At 37.1% G+C, this 4,218-nt stretch overlaps 1 non-coding gene across 1 annotated transcript; it reads left to right on the forward strand.

The window, feature by feature from the left end:
- The first annotated feature begins 2,018 nt into the window (after positions 1–2,018).
- Positions 2,019–2,125, forward strand: LOC121208220 (small nucleolar RNA R71). Its single transcript, XR_005903177.1, has one exon. It is a non-coding gene; the product is annotated as a small nucleolar RNA R71 (small nucleolar RNA).
- Positions 2,126–4,218: the final 2,093 nt, after the last annotated feature.

Below are 4,218 nucleotides of genomic sequence, written 5' to 3' on the forward strand. Positions count from 1 at the left end.
AATACTGTTAGTGCTGGGGTTACCTCCCGAGAAGAGCTTATTTATAGTCTAAGCTCGGCTTACTTCAATCTCCAAGGAGTTTACACTCCTCATCCCTACTATCAATTTTATCAAAATAAGGTTTTAGACGAGTATTGTTTACCTTAAAAATGCTGAATTTAGGATGAATTACCTCGATTGTACTGTATGGAAAAATATTGAGTACCATGAGAGGAATTTCTCCATTAGATTTAGAAGTGGCAATACGAGGATCTGCTGCATCCAGTAGTACTTTGTTTCCAACCTTAAGTTGATTTGGCAGAATATTGAGCTCATCAATGCGTGGTTTTGGTTTATGTTTCCTCCATTCATCTTGTTCCTCAACTCGTAGCCTTCGTTCTTCATAGATAGGTCCTTTGTTGTTGCTTGAACACGGCTCATGTGTGCTTTTCGAACCTATTTTCTGCACAGAGGGTTTCACCACATGATCAATACTAGTAGTATGATTTATGCAATCACCCTTAATTTTTGAGATGTTATTCGGATTACGAGCTTGAAGAGTGATTGTTTCATCACCCATACGAAGTGTGAGTTCACCTGTACCAACATCAATTATCGTTCTAGCAGTTACTAAAAAGGGCCTCCCTAAAATTAAAGGCACGTTACTGTCCTCTTCTATGTCTAGAACAATGAAATCAACTGGGAATATAAATTTGTCAATTTTAACGAGCACATCTTCAATAATACCCCTAGGAAATCTGATTGTTTTATCAGCTAATTGAATACTCATCCTAGTTTGTTTGGGTTTCGCAAGACCTAGTTGCTTAAACATTTTTTAAGGCATGACATTGTTACTAGCCCCTAAATCAGCCAAAGCATTATTAACATCTAAGCTACCAATTAAACAAGGAATCATAAAAATTCCTGGATCTTTTAATTTGTTGGCTAGCTTATTCTGTAGTATGGCTGAGCAAATCGCATTTAGCTCCACATACGATGCCTCATCCAACTTTCTCTTTTTTGTTAAAAGCTCTTTTAAGAATTTGACTGCGTTTGATATCTGCAAAAGAGCTTTAATAAATGGTAAGTTAATATGTAATTTCTTTAATAATTTAAGGAATTTACCGAATTGTTCGTCTGTGCGGTCTTTCCTTATCGTATTGGGGTATGGCACACGAGGTTTGTACTTTTTACTTACCGGTGTTTCTTCACTGTGGTCTACCTCACCTTTGCTTTTACTTACCACGATTCTTTGCCTTGGTTCTGGTTTAGGTTCCACTAACCTTTCCTTGTCTTGGATGGTAATTGCGTTGAATTGTTCCCTTGGGTTAGATTCAGTGTTACTCGGCAGGCTACCTTGTGGTCATTCAGATATTAATTTGGCGAGCTTTCCTATCTGAGTTTCGAGCACTTGGATCAACGCTTGTTGATTCCTAAGTGCTGTCTCGGTATTCTAAAAATGAGTTTCTGACACCGAGATGAATTTTGTTAGCATCTTCTCAAGGTTCGGCTTTTTCTCTTATAGGTAGGGTGGTTGTTGGAAGCCTAGAGGTGGTGGTCTCTGATTCCCTTGGCCTCCCCATGAGAAATTTGGGTGGTTCCTCCAACCTGCATTGTAAGTGTTACTATAACGATTATTTTGAGATCGAGGATTATTACCCATGTAATTTAACTGCTCGTTCTCCATGTTGTAGCCATAGGGTGGATATTCTAAATTGCTTGATCCATCTCCACTTGCTTCACACTGCATTACTGGGTGAACTTGTGAAGAACCAAGAAAATCGTTAATTTCTCTATTCAAAAATTCTACATGATTAGAGAGCATGGTGACAGAATCGAAGTTAAAAATGCCGGCTGTTTTAGTTGGCTTTGTCCTTATGACTTGCCACTGATAATTATTCAGTGGCATCTCTTTTATAAATTCATAAGTATCCTCAGGTGTCTTATTATTGATAGTTCCACCAGCAGCTGCGTCAATCATCTGTCTAGTCAAAGGATTCAAGCCATTGTGAAATGTTTGAACCTATAGCCAGAGTGGTAACCCATGGTGAGGGCATCTTCTCAAAAGGTCCTTGTATCTCTCTCATGCATCGTAGAGTGTTTCTAAATCCATCTGCACAAAAGAAGAGATATCATTACATAATTTAGCCGTTTTAACCGGCGAAAAATATTTTAATAAAAACTTTTTTGTCATTTGTTCCCAAGTAGTGATTGACTCTCGTGGTAACGAGTTCAACCATTGTTTAGCTTTGTTCCTCAATGAATAGGGAAATAACCGAAGACGGATGACATCATCAGAAACACCATTGATTTTAAATGTATCGTAAAACTCCAGAAAATTTGCCAAGTGAGCGTTGGGATCCTCGTCCTGCAAACCATCAAATTGAACAAATTGCTGTATCATTTGAATTATGTTAGGTTTCAGTTCAAAATTATTTGCAGCAACAGCAGGCCTATGCTTGATTCAGTTCCTGGTAAAGAAGGTTTAGCATAATCATACATAGTACACAGAGCAGGATTCTGATTAGCAGCAACCGTAGGAGGTAGTGAATTTTCTTGGTTTTCAGCCATCTCCTCAGTTGTAGTGTAAGTATCGCGTCTTCTTGCACTTCCTCTGTGTATCTTAAGCTTCACCTTATTTCCCTTCAATTTCTGCGAACTGTGCGATAGATCTCACTATCGAAAAGTAATGGTCCTGACGGGTTTCTTCTGGTCATAAACTAGAAAATCCTGTCAAAAGAAAATAAAATAAAAGTTAGAAAAGTGAAATTAAACTAAAAATAGAGTGCAGTAAAAGTAAATATGCCTACAGTAATAAAAATTGAATGTTCCTAATATCTTAGTTCCCCAGAAACGGCGCCAAAAACTTGATACGTGATATTCGTGACAGGTTTTAAAAATTTATAATTAATCGCTCTTGAAACTGACTATTATTACGATGAAGGCAAGTGTACCTATCAAACAGTAGTATAACTTTAACAAGACCGAATTGTTGAACCCAAAAGAGCCAAGAGTACTAGTAATTACTTTCTTTTTATTATTTAGCCTAAAAATTAAGGGATTTGTTTATCTAAACTAATTAATTAAACTAAGGGTGCACAGAGAGAAAATTGGGGAAAAGCTTTTGGGAAAACTCAATTGATTAAAACAATACCCAAGGAAAAATCCACCTAGACTTCACTTGTTATTTAACTCTGAATTAGACGATTATTCATTTGACTTGATCCCTAGAAATCTCTAAGTTATATTATTATCTCTCTCTAGACTAATAACGTCTAACCCTAGGTTAATTAATTGAAATCTCTTTCTAATTAACGCCCTAGTGTTGCATTAACTCGATCTATAGACTCCCTTATTAGGTTTCACCCTAATCCGACAAAATCTTGTCACCCTATATCTAGGCGTGCAATGAACTCCGCTTAATTACGGAAAATTTACTCTTAGATAGGGACTTTGCTCCTCTGAATAAGCCCATTAACTTAAATCAATACCTTGGAATATTAAAAAAAGAATTAAGAACACATAATTAAGAACAAGTCAAATATTTATCATACAATTTAGATAATAATAACAAGATCTGTCTTAGGTTTCATTCCCCTTAGGTACTTAGGGGGTTTAGTTCATAATTATGAAAGAAAACATCTCAAAAGAGTAAAGATAACAAAACATAAAGAAATCCCAAAACTCCTGAAGGAAACTGAAGGGAGATCTTCAGTCTTGATGATGAATCTGGCTTCTGAGATGGATCAATCGGCTTTCCTTGTTGCCTCCTACTCCGTGTCCCTCTTTCTAGTGCCTCATCAGGTGTTTAAATAGGCTTTAAAATGCCTAAAAGCCCTCAAAAGTGGACTTTTCCAAATAGGACTATATTTGGGCTCGACAGGGACACGTCCGTGTGCGATTGCTTCAGACCGTGGTCAAGGCTGTTAAATAGGCACGGGCGTGTGGTCTATCTGTGTAAGTCGTGCTTCGATACTACCAAATGGACACGGCCGTGTGGACTACCCATGTGAGGAAGTTCAAGCCGTGTTGATTTCTCATGTTGGTCTATTTCTCCGTTTTCGGCCTATTTCTCGCTCTTTTTATTCTCCTATGCTCACCTAAGTATAAAACATGAAATTAAGGGATTAGGAGCATCGAATTCACCAAATCTAAAGAGAAATCATCTATAAATGTGCTAAGCATGGGATAAGAATATGTATAAATTACGGTTTATCAACTTTTAAATAACTATCTCAA

Source organism: Gossypium hirsutum, chromosome A01 (genome assembly GCF_007990345.1).
Source record: "Gossypium hirsutum isolate 1008001.06 chromosome A01, Gossypium_hirsutum_v2.1, whole genome shotgun sequence".
NCBI lineage: Eukaryota > Viridiplantae > Streptophyta > Magnoliopsida > Malvales > Malvaceae > Gossypium > Gossypium hirsutum.